Source organism: Cannabis sativa, chromosome X, assembly GCF_029168945.1.
Source record: "Cannabis sativa cultivar Pink pepper isolate KNU-18-1 chromosome X, ASM2916894v1, whole genome shotgun sequence".
NCBI lineage: Eukaryota > Viridiplantae > Streptophyta > Magnoliopsida > Rosales > Cannabaceae > Cannabis > Cannabis sativa.
In genome coordinates, this window is record NC_083610.1 from 40,359,126 (window position 1) to 40,386,571 (window position 27,446).

Below are 27,446 nucleotides of genomic sequence, written 5' to 3' on the forward strand. Positions count from 1 at the left end.
AGAAAACAAGACTTAGGGTTTTCTAATTTCTCTCTTGATGGGGGAAGATGAGAATAGAAATTCACTCCTGTTTCTTGGGGACCACTACCAATTTATAACCTCATAGCTAGGTTATTAATTTTAAGTATTTCTAATTTAGCCCCTCAATAAATTAGAAATATCGCTTAGGGTATCTACACATTTAGCCCATGACACTTTAATACCCAATGACCTACAATTACTAAAATGATCACTTTATTTTGGGTCAAGCTTCAAATAGCAATACACTAATATACATATGAGCCCATATTGAGGATTTTAATCCAACAATCTCCCACTTGGGCTACATATATTTTCTGATAGTGTGTAACCTTATAAGCGCTTAACTTTTGCTATCATAATTATAGGTATTTCAAAACAATCTCGTCCATTAATTATACTAACATAGAATCAAAGCGGCCTTCGCAACATTTATCGTAGCTAAACCCATCAATGGTCACGTATATCAATATAACCAGATGACATAGATCAATCATGGATGCGTAGCATGAAAATTACATGCAAATGTGATCTTAGCATGTCTATTTCCAACTGGTCCTCCTTAATTGAGATCAATTCTTTATTAATTCTTTCTAACCTTATACTTAAATCTCAATAGAAAGAATACATTCAGAGTACTCAAAACTTAAATCCATACTTTATCTGCAGAATCAAACCATAAATATGTATCAGCTTGATAGAACATCTCAAATACAAACTCCCACTAAACCAGCACAATCTTAAATAATACTATATCCATATATGAGCAATAAGCTCCTGAAAAGCCTTAAGTGATATATTCTTAATGATCCAGATCACACAAAATATGGTGTTTGTCCTTATTATGTTCTATAGACACCTTATTACTCTGAACTTTATTTTAATAACAATTAGCTCAAAGTCAATGTGCCTTTGACCTTATAGAGTTCATGTTGTTACTAAAATGCAACCTGATTGATTTATTGTCACAAAATATATCTTTAATAGCTTTCAATACCATTCTTAATTTTTGCAGCCATATGTGACAAAAAATCTCACAACTAAAAGCTTATAAGATCAGAATCAGAAATCTTAATGATCTCCAAACATTTTCTGTTTTCTGATTTCCGATAAGTGAACATATAGTATTTTGTTCTCCTTAAATTCCTTATAGCTTATTTGGCTGCATACCGAAAGTTCCTTATATGGTTACTTAAATATCTATCCAACATTCTTAATATGTATAAGTACAAATACATACATGCTTGAGCATATATTAGATTCCAATGTAAATTAAAAATCTTCTATATTTCTTGAATTCTAAGGTTGCTTTTAGGGCAATAATTTAGACACTTTATTTTCTTTAGCTACAAGCTTATCACCTGGTATAGTATCTTTCATGCCAAAAATTTTGAATACTTTATTGATATATCTCTTTTATTATAATTCAAGAATATTTCAAGAACATTCTCAACATATATTGAATTCCTAATACAAAATGAGTGTATCATTAATGGCAAGCAATTGTTCACCAATATAATACCAGGATCATATTCTTACTCCCACTGAACCTGTGATATATACACAATCATCAAAAGCTTTTATCTCAAAAACCAAATGAGAATACTTAATCAAAATTGTGTAATTATTCACGAGAAGCTTACTTGAGTATACACATGGATTTTCCTAATTTGCAAACCATATTCTTTGGATCTTTGGACACAAAGTTTTCTCGTTGCACACATAACTTTTGTCATCAATATCATTATTGATAAATGACACATTAGTAATCCATTTGATATAACTCAAGACCATAATGACGATCGAGTGTCATGCTTGTCTTGAAATAGTCTTTCAATTAAACTAAAGAAAGTCTGTTCAAAATAATAAATATATGCTTTATAAGTAATTCCTTACATGCAAGACATAATGTGCATCTCTCCACATTGTAATTTGCATCCCTCTTGATTATAAATATTTATTTATAACCAATTAGTTTTACACCTTATAGCAATAGGAAAAATACCAAAACTTTATTGTCTCACATCAATTTGTACTCTTTATTTATAATATCAGTCCAGTTTCGAGAGTTGGAACCTTCATGGCATGATAAAAGTTGATTGGATCATCGTCTATCATTCCATTATTTCCTTATGTCCTTTCTCTCATGGATTTCTTTAATGACACTGACCTTTGAGGTTGTTGAGTTTGATTATCTGAAACATTTACCATATCTTGAATGAGAAGTTGTTTGATATTGTCTTATCAAGGTTTTGGATTCACTTATTGATCAATGAAAGTCATGAAAACCTGAACATTGTCAAAAGTGATAGTTGGAATTGAGTTTAACGTCAATTCCTTCTCAAGAACAACATCTATAATAATCTTATTTCTCTCCCAAACTCAACATCCTCAAAATTATTAAAGTTTCTCGTCTCAAAATTGAACCATAATGTGGGATCACAAAAATTGTAGCTTTTTTAATTACTAGAGTATACAGTAAAGTATAGTTCCTTACTATTTTGGAGTCCGTATTCCTTTCATGAGGCTTATAAGACCTCATCTTAATTGAACATCCACAAATAGAATATATCTATATGTTAGACTATGAGTCTAACCACAACCTTAGTTTATAAATAGTTTTAACTTATACTTTACTTGATACACAGTTCAGAATTTATGTTGCATTCTTAAGTGTTTCTCCCCAAAAAAACAAGTTTCATGACGAAGAATGAATTATCACACTTCTAGTCATGTCCTTAGATAAATGTTAATTACATCTCTCAAATACCCTTCATGTTAGGTTTGCCTAACATTTTGTATTGGAAGATGAAATTACATTTCTTTAGTATTTGTGCAAAATAATCTTAGACGTTATTCACTTGATTCGTCATACCTCCCATGGTAGTGTTAACCATCATAGTTAGTTTCAACGACTTTAATTTTCTTACCTAGTTGATTTGTCAACTATGGTTTAAAAATTTAAAAGAAACATCTAAAGATTAATGCCTTATGAACAAAACAAGTTTCATTAGTCTGAAGACAAGATACTATTATTGATCATTCCATGAAACCATGAGGAAAGATCTACCAAAATATAGCATAAATTCTTAGATAATTAAACTTTTATTTTGTCGCTTGATTTCTTTATGTTTGTTTGTTACCCCTTTACAAAATCTAAAATTTATTAAATCAAGGGATCAAGAATTCTATTAAAAATAAGTCCTTCTATTCTCCTTTTGGGAGATATAATCTTAATACTTATACCAAAGTATAATAGAATTCTCATGATTCAATTTATATTTTGTACCATAAGAGAAATTATAAGGTTTCTTTATATGAGGCAAATTTCAATAAATTCATAAATTAAAGAGCTAGTAGAACCAATATTGGAAAAGACTTTTAAATTCTAAATGAACAAGAATGTCCTAATTTATTCAAAATAGAATTCAAAACCAAAACTCATCTAGGTGATGATACTGTATAAGTCTTTTCCAAATCCAAAAAATAACTAGTCTTTAACCATAGTTTGAATATCCTTATAGCCTCATATGTAGATGTTTCACTTTTGCCCCTAAAGATGAATCTTTCATCATCACTTGGCTTTTAGTTTCATAGATAACCTTCCATAGTATACTTACATAAGAAATTTCATAAAAAATTACTTATTAAGTATAGTTAAATCTACAATAAATTAAATCATTTACAAAACAAACCATAGTGAGAAACTTATTTTCATTAGATATGTCTAATGACATACTTGGAACACTTTAACCTTATTTTAATTCCTTTTGTAAAAGTCATAGATAATTCCATATCTAAAATCTTTTGCACTTTCTTTAACAAATTGTTCCATATGCAACATACTGAATTTTATCTTTGTCCTTATCCTTTCTTTAAACAATGTAGCTAAAGAAGCATATTTGCATCTTTCCTTTACTTAAAAATTTATCTCATTGGCATGAGAATTAACTTTATGTTGGTAGATATAACTAAAAACATGAGCAAAAAAATAGAACAAAATAACCAAGGGTTCACAAAAGAATCAACATAACAAAATAAGTTCAAATAATGGCAAATCCCATCTCAAGATACCAAACACACCATTAATATCAAGTCTTTGGACAGTAATATTAACTGTAAGCGGTACTCTTGTTGTAGCAATCAAATATTGACAATAAATCTGTCACAAACAATTTGTCAATCTTTGGACTGTACATATTGTTCACATGGAAACCTTATAATTGTCACATATTTATCACCACAAGTATGTGTGCCCTCAAAATAAGTATAACCTTCCTTTGGGCCGATCAATACTTACATGAGAAACACACACACAAACATCTAACATTCCTCATGAGCAATCTACACAAGAGAGGTTGCTTTGGCGACATCATGTTTCAATCAACTCATTTAGAATGAGAGACAAACTTTAAAATTTTAGTATGCCAAATTTGAACAAAATTGATTCAAATGAGTTTTGACTTTATCTCAATATATAATAACACATCAATCCCAAATAAAAAATAATAAATACAATAAATATATACTAAATAACATTTTACCAAATCCTTAATTTCCATATATATATTTAAATAATGAATACAATAAATACATACCAAATAATATCTTACCAAATCCTTAATTTCCATATATATATTTACATAATGAATACAATAAATATATACCACATAATATCTTACCAAATCCTTAATTCCCATATATATATTTACATAATGAATACAATAAATATATACCAAATAATATCTTACCAAATCCTTAATTCCCATATATGTATATCCAAAAGCTTAATCCCCTTAATGAAAAAAAAAATACTACGAAATTGATATTAGGATAAAAGATATAACATGTATTTTGAATTTATTGGTAACTGTAGTAATAATTTGGAATGAGTATTGTTGCAATCTCGAGGGTGTGCTACTGTAATTCATAACTTATCTTAAACCATTGATTCAATGGCAATCAAACATCAAGTTATATTTATACGTTAGTCATAAAAAATCAATACATCAATACATCAGAGGAGAACGATATATTATGAAACCAAAACAAATAAATAAAATTTAAACCCAAAAATAGCATTACTTAATCATCATGATATAAACATATATAAATTTATATCTCAAGCCAAAAAATGGAAAGACCATAACCCTAATTTTTAAATTTCCCAAATTTCTTTAACGTAAACCTTAAATTCTCAAAGAATCAATCAAAAGTGGCTCTGATACCACTTGTTAGTTTCTATATCACTCATAAAATATGCAACAACAAGATTCAATTCCATAGATAAACATATTACATATAATTATAAGTGTATAACTATAGATCTAAAGAATACCTTTGTTGATTCAAAGAGAAGAATTCAAATGGCGGAAGCGTACCTTAATTCATAGATAGTGATGATCTTAATCCATCTTGTAGAGATAATCTTTGTGGTGATTTTGGGTAATGATCTTCCAAGAAAACAAGACTTAGGGTTTTCTAATTTCTCTCTTGATGGGGGAAGATGAGAATAGAAATTCACCTTCGTTTCTTGGGGACCACTACCAATTTATAACCTCATAGCTAGGTTATTAATTTTAAGTATTTCTAATTTAGCCCCTCAATAAATTAGAAATATCGCTTAGGGTATCTACACATTTAGCCCATGACACTTTAATACCCAATGACCCACAATTACTAAAATGATCACTTTATTTTGGGTCAAGCTTCAAATAGCAATACACTAATATACATATGAGCCCATATTGAGGATTTTAATCCAACACTTACACTCTATAAGGACATGTTTAGGTAGGGTAGACAAAACTTGATCAACCATTTTCACACTTACTCTAAAATTCTCTCTCTCTCTCTAAAAAAAAAAAGCTTCTCTAATTTCACCAAAAAAGTTAATCAAGATTTGCTAGGATTGATTCTCTAAAAGCTTGAAATCCGAAACTTTCATGTGTAGAAGCCACAAGCAAACTATAGTGGAGGCTTGGAATGGAGTTCTTGAATTACATTTGCTTCAATGTGTAAAGCCTTGCAAGTTTTAATTTGTTTGTCTCAATCAAATTTGGGGAGATCTAACCCTAATCTCTTCGTGTTTATGTTGTACATCTAATCTTCTTCCTCTTATTTATATATTGTTCGCACTTATTATTTTATTATTATAAATATATAATCTTTTTAAATATCAGCGCGACTTTATCAAGTACTAGAGATGGATGTACACTTCTAAAATGCATAATCAACTTAAGTTTTTTTGGTGGCAAGTTTTTACTTTATCAAGTACTAGAGATGGATACATACTTCTAAAATATATAATCAACTTAAGCTTTTTTAGTGGCAAGTTTAAGTTAGACTCTTTTCTCATAAGTTGTAATTTAGAGATGCATGAAAGATTATGAATCAACCATGCAAGGAGGGTTAGTCCTAACATTATTTGGGTTTAAGTAGAAAAAAAAAAGAACAATTACATAAAATATTATTTTTTTATAAATTTTTTATATTTTTACAATCAAATAGTTTTTTTTTTTTTTTTTTTTTTTTTTTTTTTTACATTTATATAGTATTTTAATAAAATTATACAAAAACAATATGGAAACTATATAAAGAAAATAAAAAAACAACAATAAAAAATAACATACAAATAATAAAAAATTGACAACACACATTATTTTTTTTATAAATTTTTTATATTTTCCCTTCAAATATTTGTTCTTTTTTTTTATATTTTTTTTTGTCAAAAATTGGGCAATCCAATTCCACGTGATCTCCCATTTCAAAAGTCATTTGAATAGTTATTAAATCATATCTCGCCATTGTCTTTATAACGGCGAGTTCGAGTATTTTTACTAACTGTATTTTTCGAGGCGAGTCATCTGAATGCATTTATTGATGTATAATTTGAGCTGGTTCATATTCCTACTTTGTTACATGTGTCAGCTTCCTATTACTGTTCAAAATATGGGTACAACATAATTTGATAAGCTATTTGAGTATTTGTTAAAAAAAAAATTATGTTATAAATATATTTTTGAATAACTATTTTATGTTTCATTTTTTTTTATTATTTAGGTGTTTTTTTTTTGTGTCCTAGAAATTTAATAAGAAATAATTATTTCTTTTATTATTGTTGGTTTGGTTATGGATTGCTAACGAAACTTTTTTGGTTATTTTAGGAGTTTTTACATCACATATTGAATTTTTTTTTCAAACTGTAAATGTAACGTCCCCGTTTCAAGCCTCCATTGGGCCCTTACACCCACGGAATAATGGCTCTTATACACGAGTACGTCACTCTGGCTGCTTCATGGACTGATGACTGACCCTACAGACCAACACAAGTGTTTCCAGCGTGCTTTGTCCTCACTCACACGCTTCCTGGAAAACTTCCCAAGAGGTCACCCATCTTGAAATTGCTCCAGGCCAAGCACGCTTAACTGTGGAGTTCTTTCGAGATGGGCTACCAGAAAACAAGATGCACCTTGTTGATATAGACAGTACCAATCAATCTATTTAAGCACTCTTCAACTGTGTAGTCACATACCTACACAGTCTCAGAATCATCCCACTTGACCTTCCTTAGGCGGTGTGGGATTGCACAGCTTACCTGGTATTTCCCCTTACGGATCACGGGACTACTGACTGTCATAGTAAAATAGAATTTTTTTAAAAAAATACTGTGTAAGTTTTATATTGTGTGTTGTATTAAATTTTCACTATTGTTCCACAATTGTTTTGTAGTTGTTCTACAGTTATTTTTAATAGTTTTGTTTTGTTGTATTACAGCTGTTTTATAAATAATAGTATTTTTGTAAAAAATTCGATGTGAGAGTGCAATTATAAATTTTTATCCAAAATCTAATATTTTTCTAAAAGCTCCTTCATTTTAAGCTCAAATTTTAATAGTGGACTTGTAGTAGTGGCCCAATAATTGGAGGAGAAATTTATTAGGGTTTCGCATTAGTTGGTCTTTGCATCTGCCGCTCTCCATTTCTTACTTCTTTCATATATAAATACACATAAGAATAACTCACAAAAATCATCAATCGCCTTCTCTTGGATCTCTTCAACTTCTATTCTCTCTATTTTCTTGATTTTAGTTTTGTTATTTTTCATTATTGTGAAAGTGAAATTCTATTTTAAGTTTTTGTATTTCGATCGGCTATGATGAGAGATTGAGAATGTCATGCACCACTCTGATTTAATCTGTGCTGAGACTCTCCTACTACCCATTATTTTCTGATGCCTTTCTATAAATATTTTGTTGATTTGTTTTTGAAAATTGATTATTGAAGAAGAATAGAGTAATCAAGTGATGGGGTCTATATTGACCTTACCATGATGCGGACCGTACAGCTGTTTCAGCTTTTGGTGATAAAATTTTGGTTTCTGATGATTCTCTTCTCTTTAATTTTTCATTATATTATTTTGTTTTGGCTAATTAGTAATTTTGTACTTAATTTTGACGTCCCCCTTAAATTTTTTTTAGAGGAATTTTTAACGGCAAAAAAAAATTCAGGGCCAAAAAATTCAGGGTTACGATTTAGTACATGTTCAGGAGAAAGCCTTTTGTTTTTGTTTTTTAATTATAATTAAAAATTGTTTGAAGTTTCTTTTCCTATCGAAACAAAATAGTTTAACTTTGGCTTTAAACGATTGGAATGGTTTTTTACAAGATTAATATTATATTTTCAATTTAACCTAATTTTGATTCATGTTCTTACTATTTGGTGGATCACCTGTCATGACCTAAATTAGTGTCTTTTTTTTGTGCCCTAGAAATTTAATAAGAAATAGTTTTTTCTTTTATTATTGTTGACTTATTTCTAATGGAGAAGGTTTGGCTATGGAACTCTTTTGAGTTTAGGTTAAAATCTATGATAGTTAACTAAAGTGGGCTTTGGTCAAAGCCCAATTATACAATCCTAAGCCAAGTAGCCCAACAGTAATGAAGAATATGTGTATTCATTGGTAATAACACATTATGTCGTTAGAGAAATGATAAACTAGAATTACAAGTATTAATTGGTAATATTTGATAATTTAGAATTACAAGCATATTGTCCAACTTTGAAAGTTTCCACTTGTGTCTTTTGATTAGTTTTGGGAGCTTTCTTCTTTCCCGGTCTTTATGTTAATATTAGAAAAAAGCTAGCTAGTAAACACAATATGTTACAAGTAGGTTTCACCCTCAACAAACAACTAGGTACAATAGATACAACAAACATAGACAATAGCTTTGAATTATCAATAATTTAACAGAAATAAGTACTTGGAAACGCCACACCTAAAGTCAAAAACATTATAGTAAACATTTGGATAACACCAACACGTAAAATTACATAACCTACTTATTATCAACTTGTGTATAGACATACCCAAACAATTTATATACAACAAACTATATTGACCAATTTATTTCAAAAAAAAAAAAAAAACTATATTGACCAAAACCTTATGATTTCGTATATAATCTTAGGATTAGAAATTCTATCCAAACTAATATTTTTTTTTTTTTTTTCTCATTTGCTTTAATCCAATTAGTAATTGAATTTAGAAAATTATCATTCGATCCAATCTAAACTTCAAAGTCTAATCTAATCATTGGTTTGTTAATTGGATACCTAATTTTTAATATTAGCTTATAAAAATTGAAGAGAAATATTTAAAAACTAAATATTACCATTTATTTAATTTAATATATTAGTTAAAATATGTTCCAAGAGGAGGTAAATTGAAAATTTAAATTAATTTTAGAATTTTAAAAAATTCAAAGGCAATTTATACAAACATTCAAGTTTAATGTAATAACAAAAATAAACAAATAGCAAACTTAAAATGTAAAGAGCTTAAGGATAGAAATTGCAATGGGAAATTTGATTTTTTATGCTTACATTTGGTTAAATTTTTTTTTCTAAACAAATAATAATTAATATTTGTAAAATATGACAATTTTTATGATATCCCTAAAATACCACCATTTACATCACCCCATTAACACCATCGGACCACCCATCGGGCTACCTATCGGACCATCCATCGGGCCACCATCGGACCACCCATCGGGCCACCCATTGGATCACCCATCGGACTACCATCGGACCAAATCTGCTACCAATTTTTTTTTAATATTTTTGTACGTACAAAAGTAGCATCAGGTGACCATCGGACCACTATCGGATCCCATCGGACTACCATTTTTTCTATTATTATTATGTTTTTGCACTAAAAAAAAAGTATGAAAAATTTGAGAGGGATATTTTTGGGTTTTAGATAAAGTGGTCATATATTTTCAATGATGATATGTATTAGTTTAGAAATAAAATATTAGGTATATGTAAGTATAGAAAATCAAATTTCCCATTGCAATTTAGAGACCTACATTGGTTTTCAAAACCATATATTGACTTAGCTTTGGGTTTTCAAAACTATTGACTTAGCTTTGGGTTTTCAAAGCTATTGACTTAGCTTTGAGTTCAACTATATATCGAGCTAAGTTAACGGGTTTAACTAAGCCTTACAACCAAAGAATTTTTCCATAAGATTTTTCCTAAATCTCTCACAATAGTTTTCTTGAAGTGTCAATTTTACTAACCTAGTTGTTTTTCCACCGTTGCCAAGTTCACCTCAACTAATAATTTTTCAAAAGACTATCAACCTCTTTATTGAAGTGTTAATCTCACTCTCGGATGGTTGTAGTGACAATATCAATCTTCTCGAGATGTTTACAAAACTGGTGTCAACCTCACCTACATCCGAGTTATTTTCCTACCGATGCCAACATCACCTCTCAATACAATAGATACCCGATTTTGAAATACAAAGTAAACTCTCTCTAATTAGATAAAATACAATGTGAAATCCTAGAGAGAATTGCAAGCACACTAAAGAAAATAAGAACAAGTTTGACTCAATTGTATATGGGTGGTGTGTTTATGAAAATGGATAAATCGTTCGCTTAGAACACTTAAAAATGATGTTATATGATGAATAAATGCTCAACCAACATTAGTTTTTATGAGAAAAATCAGTTTATATAAAGCTCATGAAGAAACTGTTGGAATTTTATGCCCTAAATAAAACCCATTACAAATCAAATTAGATATTTTCTTTTTATTTTAATAAAGGATTAAAGGCTATTTAAATAATAAAAATAACTTGAGATATACGGTAACAAAGTTAAAGAAAAAAAAATTGATTTTCTCACTCTTATTCTCTCTCTCACGCCAACTCTCTCTCTCTCTCTCTCTCTCTCTCTCTCTCTCTCTCTCTCTCTCTCTCTCTCTCTCTCTCTCTCTCTCTCTCTCTCTCTCTCTCTCTCTCTCTCTAGGGTCTCACACGCCTACACCAATTAAGGTGCGTGTGAGATTCAACAACCATATCGCATTGCAGTATCTTATGAGTTGAATACACACTGTAATATTTAAATTAATTCATCCAAATAAAATCTAATAACCCACTTTATTCTTGAGTGTTGAGGTTGGCTTAAAAGATCAAAGTGTGAATTTTTCAACGAATTTTTTTGGATTAGATGATTGTTAGTTGTACTAAAAGATAGCAAGTATACCCTGATATAGGTTTCAAGAGGTATTGTCTTTCTTTCATTAGTCTAAATTTAATCTATATACATTATGTTGAGATCCTTGAACTTATGGTTCATATTAGATAAAAATTATTTTTATCAAATTTCGCTTTCACTTTCTCTTTTATAACTCTGATAACCGTTTATTGTGTATTAGTGACTTAAAGATTGAAGTGATGACAATGTATTAGGATTTTGTATTAATATTAGGTAGGGCTTGGACTCATTATGTGACTTAATCATTATGTGACTTTTCTTAATATCATGTTAGTGTCAGTCTAATATCTAACATGTGTTATAAACCGATACTAATGAGTATCTTACAATGTCGAACATTTTAATCGACGATAATTTTTTTTTTCTAGTAATATTTATAAGTATTTATATATATTAGGTGGTGATCGAGGTATGCTATAGTTGAGTTTTATCGACCAGACTCAAAATTGGATAATATAATTAAGAGCATTACTATTGGGTATTAGTAGTGCACAACACTTTTTATAAGTGGCGTCTTACGATTGGTTAGTAATATCTCTAAAAATTATTTTCTTAAGTTATATGGAACCTGATACTTAATTACACTAATAACAGAGGGTGTCAAACGCTAATTCCAATGATGCTTTTTTAACATTTCTCTATCAATGAAGTGCTATTTATTATAGTTGATTTATCTCATAATAAGTATCACAAACCAAACAAATGGAATGGTTTAAGAGATAAAAAAAAAAAAAAAATCAAAATACAAAATAAGAATGAAATCAACTACTGATCTGATCTGATTTTGATAAAGATGAATTTTAACCTTCCATTTTACTCTAGAAAAATAAAATCTAAGCTTACATACATTTGATATAAAATCCTTGATAAGTATTCTGCCATTAATCACAATTAGAATTGAATTAAGATTGAAAAGGAGTAGGTTATTGATCAAACTTGGAATATGAATCATATCCTATAAAAACTAAATATATATATGGAAATCTAATCTTTTTTTACTTTACATATAAGTGTGTAAATCCAATCTAGATATTATTATCATATATTTGTTATCATCTGTTGCATTATTTATACATAAAGTGTTCTTGTATTTTTGTTTTAACCTACAAATTATAATAATCTAAGCCAACACACCAGACTGTAGCAAAGGAAAAATATATCTAGACTTAATATATAAAAATGGATTAGGACTTCAAAAGTTTCTTATGATTTTTGTCATTGCTATGGCTTTTGTTTCCCTTGAGTTTCGTTGCTCTAGTAAGTAGTAATCTCTCTCTCTCTCTCTCTACTTGGTAATTTTGTGTAATTTTTTGTCATTAATTAGTATATTAATATAATATATATGTAGATGCAGGTGGTGATGTTGTAGAGATAGCAGCAAAACCAGTTAACCCAGATTGCTTTGTGAAATGCTCAAGCACATTTGGGAATCATGAGTGCATAGCTGACTGCAACTCAAGGATGTTCAGTTATGGCTCCTGTCAGCCAGATAATTCTTGTTGCTGTGTTACAGTATTGAATTAATTACATAATTATTATGTTATAATACATATAACTTATTATAATTTACCAATAATAATTTCTATTAGAAAATTCAATCTTATAATTTGTCTCTTTTTCTTTTCCTTTTCAATATATATATAGGCCATAACAATATATATATATATATATATTTATAATAATACAAATGGTAATTGATCTCAGTTATTATTTAATAAGTTACAAATTTCTAGCTCTATATGCTTTGTTATTCACTAGCTAGTCACCAATGCCTTGCCTCATTTACAAAATACATCTTCCTATTTGGTACTGATCTAGTGGGAGAATTTCAATAGAAAATAATCTATGGAAACAAAATACCATTTTATATCAAGTTGAATGAGAGAAGAGAGAAGAGAGAGGGAAGAGTAAAACAAAATACTCTCTATATTGATTAATTGGTAAAAACGGTTTACAACAATTAAAGAAAGCTACTACAACTATTGGTAACTAACTATTTACCAGAATTTGTCATTACAAAAAATTCTTATTTTTAGTACAACACTAATATTAAAAGTAAAAAAATTGTGACTAATTATAAATCATAATTCTTATATTATTACTAAAAGGCCCATGACTAAAGATATTAGTCACTTGGACTGATCATGGGTTGGGTTGGCCGGATTGAGAGTATTTTAGTGGGCCAACCCAATTAAATCTGTTTCGAAAATTATAACTAATTCATATTATATTTTATGTACAACCTAACCCAACTCAATACAACATGGGTTGGGTTGGGTTGGGTCGGGTTCCAACCCTTATTTTTTACAATTATAAATTTTAATCTAAATATGATCTCAAGTTCATGCATGACCGGAAAATAAAAAATTTAAAAATAAGCAAAGTAATTCAAAGCTCTACACATTATACATTTACAGTTATCCAATAAAAGTACTACAACCTACCAACTAAATAGTGATTACAAATTTGAACTAAATAAAATCTAGTATTTACATAGTTATCAAAATCTAGTATTTACATAGTTATCAATTGTGATTTTATCTTTTCTTTTGGTATTTCCTTGTTCTCGAGTTTATTGCCTAAAATTCAAAACAGATTTTTTTTCAAATTATTTAAAATAAATAAGCATAAAACAAGAATATTATTATAATTATAAATTGACAACAATAAAAAAAATATATAAGTACCAAAATGAAAAACAACAACAACCCAGTCTAACATACCAAAGAGACACAAAAAAACTTAGAGGACTACAAGTTACATAAATTACACATACACACATACAAATAATTTATTAATGAAACCAAAGAGTATAATAACTTTCTTCTAATTTCTCAATCAAGCAAAAAAATAAGGTATATTTATCAAATATCATAAATATTACATTAACTAAAAGAATATAGAGAACTTAAAACACTACACTATTATGATTTGATAAAAAAATTGTGGAAAAAAAATAATACAATGGATCAGTAACATTAAGGAGTTCAACATCATTCCCCTACAAAGCAACCCTAGCCACCACCCTACTGAATCTTTTAGAATACCCTACAAAGACTATTTGATGAAAATTTGAATACCCCATCTGTTGAGTACCCCAATCTTTTAGAATTAATTATTTTCTTTACCTTGTTGATCAACCCATTGCTTCTCTTACTAAAATATTTGAACAATATCAAGAATATAAAAATATTTTTGGTTTCTTGTTTACTTCTGACAAGTTACAATTGTTAGACAATGCAAATTTGAAATCTTGTTGTTGTCATTTTAAAAACACATTGAAACATAATGAACAATCTGATATTGATAGGAATGAATTATGTGTGGAGTTGAAGCTATTAAGACAAATCTTGCCTTGAGAGAAAATGAGAGCTATCAACATATTAAAGTTTTTGAAAGGCATAGATTGTTTTCCTAATACAATTATTGCATATAGAATTTTATTAACTATTCCTGTGACAGTTTCTTCTGTAGAAAGAAGTTTTTCAAAGTTAAAGTTATTGAAGTCCTACTTGCTGTCTACTATGTTACATGTTGTGATTAACAATCACACAGAGGAGGATCAAGAACATAAGACACCAAGCATAAACAACAAAACTATGACAAGAACTAGTTCGAATTTAAACCAGAAAACTAAAAGTTAAAAACAGATGAAAAAGAGAGATGGAGAAGAATGGCTCAGCCTTTATTTCACTTCTTGATCAATTACTTGAGAGCATTACAACTTGGGACAAAAAAATGAGATGAACTGTACTTGAGATCATTACACATTATAATACTTGACAACTAGGCTCTAAGCTAGCAAAAATCAAAATGAAAGTTGTATCAAGAAGAGTTAGTTATTGCAGTTACACGGGTTGTGTATTTATATACTAACCAACATAGCTAACTGAACTAACAAAGTCTCACAAACAAATGAGGTAATGCCAAGTGTACAAGGCTAAGTGACTAGACCATCAAAAACTAACAAATCTACCTTGGTATAGCCACTAAGACTTGAACACTTTGAGAGAGAGAGAGTAAGATGCAGAGCCATGAGAGAGTAGATGGGAAGTTCATCCAATGTCACTAATGTTCACCAGATTCATGAAGTGACTGAATTTTGCTTGAGTGACACATTTGGTAAACATGTCAATAGGGTTGTGATCTGTGTTTACCTTCTGAACTTGAATCTCCTTCTTGGCAATGATGTCTCTAATGAAGTGCATCTTTATGTCAATATGTTTTGACCTTTCATGAAACAAGGGGTTTTTCATTAATTGCAGTGCACTTTGATTGTCAATGCACTGTCATGTCTTTAAATTTGAATCCTAGTTCCTTGGTGAGACCCTTTAGCCATATAGCTTCTTTTATTGCTTCTGTAGCAGCCATATACTCAGCCTCAGTAGATGATAGAGCAACCACCTTTTGGAGATTTGATTTCCAACTTATACATCCACCTAGAGCTGTGAAAACATAACCTGTGAGAGACCTCCTTGTGTCTGTGCAACCAACATAGTCTGAGTCAACAAAGCCTTCAATTTCACAGCCTTCTTTCTTACTGGCCTTATAGATTAAACCAGTGTTTTGGGACTGTAATATCCTGGAAAATATATTGATATTTTAATTAGACATATTTTATTAAATATGTGATTCTGTGGGTATTAGAGTAGGATTATAAGCCTACTTAAACTAAAAACGAGTCGATTAGGGAAATAAGAATAAATAAAGCGTAAATTATTAATTACGAAGATTATATTGGAAGATGTGGGTATCGTAGATACCATAATTTGAATAAAATATTTTCAGGCTTGGCAACAGTGGAACTTGACGGGGTGGTCAAAGATGTCACGACGGTATAAGATGAATTATTTAGAATTGGAATTATATCGGGCTAGTTTAGAAGTTGTCGGTGTAGTGGATTAGTTAGAAAATTTACCTAGATACCCCTAAGCTTTATGTTATGGAATGCTTTATTGGAAGGGCAATATGGTCTTTTACTAAGTGGAATGTTTGACTTTATAAGAGTTGATATTTTTGGCTGAATATGACTTAGGAGGGGATTATTGTGGTGGCTGAATATATTATTAAGATATAAAGGAAAAAACAAAAAAAACAAAAAAAAAACAAAAAAAGAAGAAGAAACCTCTCCTTCTTCTTTCTTCTCTCGACAACCCTAGGAAACAAGTAACAACCAGAATTTTGACTCCAATTCTAGCAGAGATTGATTGCAGTAGTGAGGTGAAGAAGCTGAACAACTTGGAGGTAAGTATCCTTTCTAGTTCATAGTGTTTTACCATGGTTTGGATTAGGTTTGGGATATGAACTTTGTGATTTTGGGACTGTAGTACCAAATTGAGTTTAAATTGTGTTATTAGGATTGATTTAGAATTTAATTAAGCTTAGATTAAATGATTTGAGTGGATGTTGTGTTAAAATTGGAGAATTGAGCTTAGAACACAATTTTAAGGTTCTAACATGGTGATTTGTGTAATTGGATGAATTATTGTGAATGAATGCTTTGAACATGTTGTATTTATGTTATAGAACTGTTCTGTGAAGTTTGGGAACAATTGGTTAGGTTTGGAGCAAGTTTTGGGACTTTAAAGATCTGGAATTTTTGAGTTTCTGGTGTGGTGAACCGGAATTCCGGATGGTAAAAGGCTGCACCAACCGGAATTTCGGATGGTCAATTTTCAGGAATCGCCAATTTTTGTATTTTAGCCATAACTTTTCACTCGGGTGCCCGTTTTAGACATTCTATATACCGTTTTGAAGCTTATGAAGAGCTCTATAGTATGAGACATAAATTAGAGCCAAAATATATATTTTATTTTAGGGTGTTTTTACCATAAGATTTGGTAGAAAACCCTAGGTTATTTTATGCGAGTTTTAGACAGTGTTTTGGAATAGACCCTTATTGATTTACCTTTCTCGTGATATAGGACTGAAATGTCGAGCATCGTTCTGTTGGAATTTATTTTACCAGGACCTTAGATCTACTCACAAGTATGTTGTTTAACATCCTGAATATGAACTTTCTAAAACGATAATAAACACATATAAAGTTAAGGAAACCTTACATTGGTTGCAGCGGAATAATATGTCTCCTTCCACTCAGATCTCTAACCCTTGTATCCTCCACCCCTCAATGTATTTGGCCCCTTAAAATACTTAGCTACCTGTAAATGATGTTTTAGTGATCTAAGATATAGTCACTGAAACAAGAGCTCATCCATTTACTTCTATTTAGCTAAGCTCGAAGGGAATCATCACTTGACTTCTATTCACCAGTAGAAGCTATAAATTCTATATTTATGTTAAGCGCTCCCACTCAATCATACTATCATGTTCCCAAAATATACGTATCACCCTGACCCAAAAGTAAGCTTAACTAATAAATCAAAGAACATGAATAGCACTCCTGAGATTGAGCCTAAGCATATCAGGATTTAGATTCTTTTGATCTAAGATCAACTGGTGATATTGACTTGGAAAGATACAACGGTAAGTTTATAATATCTTAACTAAGTTCGATATCGGTCCAGTCCAATGTATACTCCATACATTCGAAACTAGTATACTTTACCAATGTCCTGGAAAGAACATAACACTTACTCCAAGTGTAAGTATACTTCATCGCTGATTGTCACATCAATGTAAATCCAAAACACTGATGAAACAGGGACTTAGTCTTTTGAATAATATAATCACAATCACATTCCACTGTGTTGACAATACTGTAATTGTGAATAAATATATGTTCTGGACTTAACTGATTTTGTGCATTTATTAAATATATATATATATATTAAACCATAAGCATGAAAAATTCACACAAACATAAATCATTTCAAAAGTCTTAGATTGATAACTAGTCAGATTGTAATAGGTTTTATTTAGGGCACAAAACCCAACAAACTCCCACTTGCAATAACATAAAACAAGTTGTGCATTCCAATCAATATGTTGTCTTGATCTTCAGATCAAGTGTAGTATATTTGACTCCACCCAAATTTCTGGAACCGAGTTCATAAAACATTATGAAACATCCTTAACTATATGCTTTACTCATCAAGGTATACTGAAATCCTTACTGCTTATTAAGTACATCTGAATAAACAGAAGACATATCTCTCATATCTTAAAATTTGGAACTGAGATAATACCGTGTAGAATTTTCTTCAGTAAAAATAACTTTCTGGTAGTTTCGAATTTACAAAGTTATAAATCTTCTCTGGTAGAGCTTGAATTATTATAGAAGGGTTTTTACACTCTTGTAGAATAACTCCTCTACCCCCAGAGTAACCACCATCTCAAATTCTTAATGAGTTGGTGTAAATATAAGGATAACTAATATACAGTTCCTTAATATCTAACATATAGATCACTTTCATAAATATTTCTTGAGTATCTCCTAATGTTCCTTATTTGATTACATCTCAGATGGCTCCCACTTAATAGTAGATGTCTGGTTAAATAATACTTTTAACCTCTTACTATTGTTTGGAGGGATATCTAGTTGTGACTTATTGTATTAGTCTGAAACTGTAAGTTTCTTTTAAGACTAAATCATCAACACACCAGTCTAGTATTTGAAGTGTAAAATACTTGCTAGAGATTAAGTAATCAAATTAAGATACCATAAAATGTTATGAGGATTAGAAATCTTGGCTCAAGTCATTCGAATAGACGATGCAAGAATTCTTATATCTTATTCTCATAATTCTGATAAGTTATTTCTATCCACATGAATGGTTAGATTTGCTTTCTTAGTAGTGTTCTTAAGTTCCTATCACAAGTGTCAACCAAATGAAAATGGGTAAAGAATTTTAAAATTCTCCCACTCAATTAAGGTAGCGTGATACATTATCAAAGAACTTTATTGGTATCATTATATATTACAGCAGTGAAACTAAACTGGAACATATAATCAAGATTAAAGACTTATTCTGATAATAGCTAATTCATTATACTGCTTCCATGTTTAAAGAAAAATATGTGTTACAGGGAATACTGTGGTATAAAGTCCACCCCTAAGTATATAGAGATTATGATCCACCCCTAAAGGTTATAGAGATCATGATTCTCTAAGTGTTATAGAGATTATGTGGAGTTTCGAATATAATCCAGAGTTCATTAGATATAAAAGATCGTTGAATTGCATATTATTCTTAACTTTTCTCCACCCCTATCAGATCAAAAGATCTTTTTATTAAACAAATTCTTAATAATTATTTTAGAATTAACAATTATTCATAGACATAGAAATAATTTCTAGTGTTTATGTAGTAATAACTCTATAAAGAGTTTAAATAACTATGGAATTTGTATCAATAATAAAAACACATACACATACAAACATAATAAATATAATAATTGGTAATTGATATATATATATATATATATATAAGATAAAGTAATGAAGTTCAACTCATAGATTGCAATTTATTTGTAAAAAAAACTTAATCATAAAAAATTATTTGCAACATAATGAGAAAATAACAGGGAATAAAATCCCAAAATTAAAATCCAAATTGTTCTGAAACAGAAACAATTAATTCAAAAATAAATAGACGAGCTTCATCTTTATCTTGGACGAACTCCACCCCTTGGTCCAGCTTTCCAATTCAACTCGCTCAGATAGCTCCTGAGTTCAATCAGCTTGGGCTGTAAGAAGAAAAACAAATAAACAAGGTTTGTAGTCCAGAATTAATAATCCAAATGGATAATAATTCACTAAAACACATCAGTTTATAGAAAGAAATACCTTGTTTCTTTGCAAGAAGCTTAGGACATTGGGGTTTCCAATGGCCTTTCTCATTGCAGTAGAAACACTTTCCTTTTAGTGTATCACCAAGAGCAGCAACCTTTTTGTTCTTAGCTGTTTTCACAGCTTGAGCCCGCTTCTTGGTATTTTTCCACTTCTTCTTATTCTTGGGTCTGGAAGTAGAGGCAACATGTGCCTCAGGTCTAATCGTCCCATTACAATTTCCAGAATTCTGAGGTTTACTCCCTTTCTTCTTGGGTCCTCCAATCAAATTTTCATATGTCTGAAGGTCATTGACTAACTTGTGAAAGTCTTGTTCCTTCTTATTCAAGACAAAATTTGATGTATAGGGCAGAAAAGCTGGAGTCAGACTATTCAAGATAAGACTTACTTGAGTTGTCTGATCCATTTCAGCACCATGATTCTGGGCTTCCTGGAAATAACTTGCCATTTGGAGAAGGCAATCACGCACATTCTGATGGGGTTCCATTTGTGCATTGATAAATTTCTTAGTCACATCAAAGCGAGACTGGATAGATGCCATTCCGAATAGCTCAGTTAACTTCGTCATTATTTCTGCAGTGTGACAGTGTTTGCAAACCTTGTTTTCAAGGTGTCAACCATGCTGGAAAGCATGAAGTATCGAGCTTTATTGTTAGCATTCTGCCAACGCTTGAACTTCTCTTTAACAGCTTTAGTTACATTGTCACCCGGCTGTTCAGGAGACAGCTCAGTGAACACAAACAGGGCACTTTCACCTATGAGAGCAATATTAATGTTCTCTTTCCATTTAGGGAAGTTAGATTCATTTAGCTTATTTTCAGTCAAGAGTGATAACATGGGATTTTACATGGCTATAAGGATACTACAAAATAATAAATAGAAATCAATTATGGTTTAACACAAAATCTAATTCAGAAATTATTAGCACATAGCAAGTAGGAATGACAAGAGAAAATACTAAAACATACAATCCTAAATAATTCCAAGGTTTTCAACAAACTGATATCAGTGTTTGTTTAGGCGAGAGTCAAAACTACCATCCATTGAATAGAGTTGTCAGCTCATCTAAAATAATAACCATTCTAGCAACCTTTTATTCGATCGAAAAGAGAATCCGACGTTGTCCCGTTTAGGCGAGAGTCAAGGTCATTCCTATTTCATGAGCTTCCACCATTGTTTCATACTTTTGTAAGTCAAATACAGTTGCCACCATTAGGGTGAACAATACTAATATAAAATACTTACAAATATACTTATCTTTCGAGATTAAACGGTGCTAACTTGCTAATGAACATTCTTCCATTAGGGAGGATTACTCACTAAAACAATAGCTATGTAAAACCAACAACGGAGATCGAATATCTTAATAATAATAAAGCTCATTATTTAAAATGTATTTTCTTTTATTATTTATTTATATATATATTCATTAAATTTTAAATTTAGAATAAAACTCTAAATAGAATTTAATTTAATACTTATAAAATTATACTTAGATGGTTATGAAAATAAATGAATTATTTCCATCTTAATATTAATTTTCCAATAAATATTAAGAAAATTATTTAATTTAAGTTGTATTAATTTAAATTAATTTGCAACTCAAATTTAAATTTTCTATAAGAATATATATATATTGTATTTCGAAAAATTAAAGTATAAAATTGTACTATTTTCGAAATACTTAACAAAAATAATAATTAGAAAAATACTTCAAGCAAAAAAAAAAAAAAAATACTATCTATCTAGATTTTCTTTGACTAATTAATTCAATTTTTAATAATAATATATTTTACTTCATTTATTTTAAATTAATCATTAAATGAAAAAATCATTGATTAAAGTTGGTTCAAAAATTAATTAAAATAAATAATTAATTTACAACTTTAATCAATTTTTCAAGATAAATTCAAAATCATCTTGCATAATCAAATGCAATTTCGAAAAATTGATTAAGAAAAATAAAATATATTTTGAAAATTATTCAAATTTAAGTTGTTATAAAAATTTTCAACTTAAATAATTTTCTATTTAATTAAATGTCATGAAAAAAAAAACAATATTTAAGTATCATGATGAAAATCAACTTAGATATTTAATTTTTTTAATTTAATTAAGTGTATTAAATTCAAGAAATAAATAATTAAGTATAGAGAAGGCTTAATTATTAATTTCTAGTCTAATACTTAGGAAAAATATACTGAACTTGAATTGTACCAAAATTAATTATAAAACAATTAATTTCACAATCTATGATATTTTCCTATTTTAATATTAGAAATAATAACTAGTCTAGAAATAACTATCTAAAAAATATCTCAATTTAACTAAGTATCTTTTCAAAAATTTAAAAAATATCTAATTTAAGTTGTTATAGAAAGAATCTAAAAAAAACTTAAATATTTTCAAATTTAAATTCAATTAAATATCAAAATTAAGTTGTAACCACCTAATTTTGAAAATATTTTATTTTAAATTTAAAAAAACAACTTAAAAAATATCTCAAGAATCTTCAATAACCAATTCCTAAAATTCCTCAACTTAATTTTAAATTTAAAAAAAATATTCAAATTTAAGTTGATAAGAAAAATTAGTTAAAATAACTAATTTATAACTTAAATAGGAATATTTAATGAAATAATTAAAATAAGCTTCAGAAAGAATCTAGTAAGTTAAAATTCTTTATTTAATTAAATACAAGAAAAATACAAATAATTTATCTAGAAATAATATCTTAAACTAAGAGTGTTTTTCTTAAAATTAACTTTAAAATATTAAAATGAAAATAAATTTCATATATTTTAAAAGTTAATTATGTTGCTAATCAATTTTATTAGGTTAAATTAATTTAATTAACCTAATACAGTTATTCAAATCAGGCAAATGGGCCTTCACAATTGGGGTAGTTCATGTGAGGGGGAGCTGGGTTCAGTATATCGTACCCACTTCTATTGGCCCCCATCTCTCACACAAGGCCCAAAAGAGAGGAATTTAACCTTAAAATAAATAACTGTTATTAATTGAATAGGTCCAAAAACTAAATAGACCTAAATAAAATCTATCAGGGTGTGACATTTTATTTAGTAACAACCTATATGCATCTATAATAAAATAAATATATAGGCTCACACAGGCACACAGATTTGGATGGACCCTATCATGTTACTAGGTCATACACATATGAAAGAAGAATGTAAAATTTACCTGTTACAAATTATTTACTTGACCTATTGACAATTGAACCATGGGTTAAAATCAGATCATTGGATCTGTCAACAAGTTAACCATGGAAATTTAGATCAAGCAATAATAGGTTTTATAAAACTTACACATAAGCTAAAACACATATTCCTGCAATAAAATGAACTGGATAGTTGGATGTAGGATTTATTTAATTTTTAAATAATTAATTTAATTTAGAAAAAAAATAATAATAAAAAAATATTTTCGGATTTTTAAGTAAAATAAAATAATATTTAAAATTAAACCTTCAATTTTGAAAAATTAGGTTTCAACTAACCTAAATATCATTTCAAAAAAAAAAAATAAAAATTGCTAACCACCTTTTAAATTTTCATGTTATTTTATAAATTAAATATTCAATAAAATAAAAAATGATAAATAAATATCCTTTTTTTGATTTCATAATTTAATTTAAATAAAAAAATAACAAAATTTAAAAGTTAGCAAAATATCTTATCTCTATTCAAAATATCATGATTATAGTAATCTTATTTTAAATTTAAATAAGGTCAAATTATTTAAAAAAAAAATTAATTTAATAAAAAAAACTTAATATCTGACCTTAAATTTAAAAAATAAGATAAAATAATCAAATTTAAAAATAAGATAAAAAATTAAGCAAAAAAATAGATTTTTACCTATTTTCAAATTCAAATTACACTAATATCTAAAATTAATTTTAAAAAATCAAATTAATTTTTTCTGATAATTAGATTTGAAATATGAAAAGTAAAAATCAAAATACAAAACTACACAAAAAATCGGAAGTTAATTCCATGAAATAACATGAAAAATCGAAGAAAACGAAAAAATTTGCAAGTGGTACGGACATCCGCGCGCGCATGGGACGGATTCAGACAAGCTTCATGTCTTGACCGAGGAAGCTCGGTCGAGCACCCTGTCTGAGCTCGTGCATCCGAGGGTTGCACCCTCATCCGCGCGCGTAGGGTGGGTGACACCATCCCGATATTTTCCGATTTTCAAAAATTCATAATTAATTCAAATAAAATCGAAATTGAGTTCTGTAAAAAAAAATATATTGCTTAATTTTTTCCAAACTATCCAATAAAAATAATTCCAGAAACAAAATTCAAATCACATACAAATCAATCAATCATCATATAACACATAGATCAACATGAAACTATCCAAATCACATACAAATCGTTTTAAGTCCAAATTTCTTGCAAGCAAATCAATTACCATGGCTCTGAGGCCAGTTGTTGGAATTTATTTTACCAGGACCTTAGATCAACTCACAAGTATGTTGTTTAACATCCTAAATATGAACTTTCTAAAACGATAATAAACACATATAAAGTTAAGGAAACCTTACATTGGTTGCAACGGAATAATATGTCTCCTTCCACTCTGATCTCTAACCCTTGTATCCTTTCTGTCCCAGAGTATTATCAAGATCTGAGTCCGAATGTCCTTCTCTTTGAATTGGATCCTTCACGATCTTTCAAACTATGATTGAGGTACCACTTGCTGTGTGTGGGCACTACTCTATCACTCGGGTGTTTCGAAATTATGAAGAAGAAAAGAGAGAGAGAGGGTCGGCTATAGAGAGAAAGTGGAATGCTCAGTTTTCTGAAAGGTAATCTCTTGAATTACTGAATAACTCTTATTTTAGTGTGAGTCATCACTTTCTATTTATAGACAACTACTAGGTTTAGGTTAGTAATTATTTGGCATTAAAATAATGAAAAAAATATTAATTGAAAAAAGCTATTCAAGTGGGCGGCCATGGGTGTTAGTGGGCCTCACTTGGATTTTGCAGTTTTCACAATTTTTATTTCTATTTTTTCAAAAACGCCAATTTTCCAATTCTAACCATTTAAATGCCAAAACTAATTATTTAATAACTAAAATAGATTATTAAATAATATTGTCATTTAACATAATTATTAATTTAGACATATAGAGTCTCTTAATTAATAAACAAACCTAGAATCTCTTTTCTTTACAATTTCACCCCTGCTTAGTGAAAATTCACAAATTAGACATAGTCTAACTTTAGAATTATAATTGATTAATCATAAATCAATTATTGAGTCTTACAAGCAATATGGTCTCAACTAGAATGAGGACCATGGATCTATATTACTGAGCTTCCAATAAGCCGAACCGAATTTACCAAGTAAATTCCCTAACTTATTAATTCCTTTTGAATCCACTCTTAGAACTTGGAATTGCACTCTCAGACTTATATAGAGCATTCTATATGTTCCACGATATAGATATTCTATCTCATTTAACCATCGTTATAATCTTAATGTGATCAAAGATCCTCTATATAGATGATTTACATCGAGATGGGATAAATTTACCGTTTTCACCCCTCAATGTATTTGGCCCCTTAAAACACTTAGCTACCTGTAAATGATGTTTTAGTGATCTAAGATATAGTCACTCAAACAAGAGCTCATCCATTTACTTCTATTTAGCTAAGCTCGAAGGGAATCATCACTTGACTTCTATTCACCAGTAGAAGCTATAGATTCTATATTTATGTTAAGCGCTCCCACTCAATCATACTATCATGTTCCCAAAATATACGTATCACCCTGACCCAAAAGTAGGCTTAACTAATAAATCAAAGAACATGAATAGCACTTCTGAGATTGAGCCTAAGCATATCAAGATTTAGATTCTTTTGATCTAAGATCAACTGGTGATATTGACTTGGAAAGATACAACGGTAAGTTTATAATATCTTAACTAAGTTCAATATCGGTCCAGTCCAATGTATACTCCATACATTCAAAACTAGTATACTTTACCAATGTCCTGGAAAGAACATAACACTTACTCCAAGTGTAAGTATACTTCATCGCTGATTGTCACATCAGTGTAAATCCAAAACACTGATGAAACAGGGACTTAGTCTTTTGAATCATATAATCACAATCACATTCCACTGTGTTGACAATATTGTAATTGTGAATAAATATATGTTCTGGACTTAACTGATTTTGTGCATATATTAAATATATATATTAAACGAGAAGCATGAAAAATTCACGCAAACATAAATCACTTCAAACTTCTTAGATTGATAACTAATCAGATTGTAATGGGTTTTATTTAGGGCACAAAACCCAACACGTTCCACTTAGGTTGGCCCACATACTTGACTTTGGACTTGAGGTAAGAAAAGTATTAATCACCGTATATAGTTAACGTTATGATTGTTACAATCTCAATTATGATCGAGGGAAAATATGAAACGATTATTATCGTTGTGACTCGATTATGATCGAGGGAAAATATGAAATGATTATCATCGTTGTGACTCAATTATGATCGAGGAAAAATATGAAGCGATTATCATCGTTGTGACTCGATTATGATCGAGGGAAAATATGAAAGGATTATCATTGTTGTGACTCGATTATGATCGAGAAAAATAATATGAAACGATTATCATCGTTGTGACTCGATTATGATCGAGGGAAATGGTATGAAACGATTATTATCGTTGTGACTTGATTATGATTGAGTAAAAGAAACGGTCATTACCGTTATGAGTAATTACTCTTGAAACTGCGAATAGGTTTCTTACTTATCGTTTGCTGTATCGGGCAACGATAGTGACATACATAACTCGTGGTTAGCGAGTGGTACGGGTACTTTATGAAGTACCGGGATTGTGTGATTGCAATTTTGAGAAATTGATTAGGCATATATTATGTGATAGGTTGTAATCAAATACGTTTTGTTATGGTGTGACTAGACAAACCTTATACTGCTTATGAAGTTAGTCACTTTTCTTGCAAAATCTTAGTGACTCACGGAGTGTAAGAATACGTGTTCATAGAGATGTAAGGTTAGAGTGCTTTATGAAGCACTGAGATTATG

General features: G+C 29.4%; 1 non-coding gene across 1 annotated transcript; it reads left to right on the forward strand.

Annotated features, from left to right (window-relative positions):
* The first annotated feature begins 8,167 nt into the window (after positions 1-8,167).
* On the forward strand, positions 8,168-8,256 carry LOC115703409 (small nucleolar RNA Z221/R21b). The gene has a single exon (XR_004009175.2). It is a non-coding gene; the product is annotated as a small nucleolar RNA Z221/R21b (small nucleolar RNA).
* The last annotated feature ends 19,190 nt before the right edge of the window (positions 8,257-27,446 follow it).